Source organism: Aplysia californica, unplaced genomic scaffold (assembly GCF_000002075.1).
Source record: "Aplysia californica isolate F4 #8 unplaced genomic scaffold, AplCal3.0 scaffold00933, whole genome shotgun sequence".
NCBI classification, from domain to species: Eukaryota; Metazoa; Mollusca; class Gastropoda; order Aplysiida; family Aplysiidae; genus Aplysia; species Aplysia californica.
The window spans coordinates 240,795-242,621 of NW_004798203.1; positions in this window are offsets into that span (position 1 = coordinate 240,795).

The following is a 1,827-nucleotide window of genomic DNA, read 5'->3' on the forward strand; positions in this document are numbered from 1 at the left end:
CACACACACACACCATACACACACACACACCATACACACACACACATTAATTACACGTCAAAATAATGTGTACATTTGGGCCAGCCGAGTTTGGCCCTGTCAGACAGGGTCGGAGTGTCCCGCCTGCAGAATAATTATTTTAATTCTGAGGACGAGGACAAAAACATGAATACTCTACAATCTATCTGTCGTCATGTCGTCAAGGATGTCCTGCCCGTGAGCAAATGTAAGTTCTCAGCTTTCTAACGAATGCAGTGACTGTCTATCGTCTGTGATAATCCCGGCTCCTGTGTTGCTCTTCTCTTCCCTCTCTGGTGTCTAGCGGGAAGGGGGGGGGGGTAAAATCCACAGCCTTATGGTTTATTCTTTCCAAACCCCGAGGTGTTGCCTGTTTTGTTGTTGTTGTATTTTTTAAAAACAATTTTCAAAGTGACACTGTCTCTTTTTCTTGCCATGTGGAGAATGGAACCTGATAAATGTAGCACAGAGCTGAGGTGAGCAAGGCCGTGTCTACTGTGTGGATTTTCTATTTATGAATCAACTTGCAGTCAGTAGCCCTCGTTTTGTGGTGTCGCATATGGAATATGGAATTCTATTTTTACTAACTTATAAACTTATACTTTACTGCCACCTCCACCCCCCCCTCCCTCCCCATTCCTGCCCAGTGGGAGTGGGGTGAACATAACGCGTGTATTTTTAGAATTCAGTACAGGTTTAGTGTGTGGAAATAACTCACTCTCTCTGCCATATGAAGCCATGTTTCATATTTATTTAGTAGATGTTTTACGGCGCTCGCAACTGCATAAGGTCATATGAGCGCCAAGCTATGTTTCAGATCTCTGGTCATTTCTTCATGTTTCCAATAATCAAAGTTATTATCTCTGCCCGCCTCTGTGTAACTTACAGCATCCCGCCTCCGAAATGATCTAGATTCTGTCGCCGAGGACAAAAAACATTTACAATCTGTCGTCATGTCTTCTTGGATGTCATGCCCGTGAGCAAATGTAAGTTTTCAGCTTTCTAGCTAAATCAGTGACTGTCTATCGTCTGTGATAATCCGGGCTCATCTTCTGTTGAACTTTTCTTACCTTTTTGTGACTACTGAGGAATCCAGTTTCAGTTTTCAGTTCGGTAAGTTAATGGTTGGAGGACGCCACTGGTAGGTCCTACTTCTTTACTTTCCTTATGTTTCTGTCTGTCTATCTGTCTGACTTACTTTTCCCCTGCACTAAATGGCCATATTGTGTCGATGTGTTTCTCTTTATTACTCAAACAAAACTCAGTTTGGTAAGAGTTGTACGTCGCTTGCAGCTGCATTTTATAAGCTCGTCATATGAACGAGCAGGAAGGAGTTCAGAATTCTGTCCACAGCTAAATGCGTTCTTTTCTCTAAACAAAACGTCACAAAACGTTGGCTTGACAAAGTGACATTTTCTTGACATGTGGAGAAGGGAACCTGATACTTGCAGCTCAGTGCTGAGGTGAGCAAGGCCGTGTCTACTGTTTGGACTTTCTATTTATGGATCAGATGTTAAGTACTGGTAGCTCAAGTTTTGTGCTGTCGCGCGTGGAATAAAAGATGCTATTTTTACTTACACCTACAAACGTATACTTTATACTTTACAGCTCCCCCCCCCACACACACACACCAGACCTCTCCGGTGGGAGTGAGGTGAACATAAAACATGTATTTTTAGGATTAATTACAGGTCCAGTAAGAGGGAAGAGCTCTCCCCATTCGCAGCCCCGTTACAGTTCTCCAGTCATTTACTTGGAGTTTCCAAAATCGAAGTTATTTTCCTTGTTTGCCGCTCTGTTATTTACAGA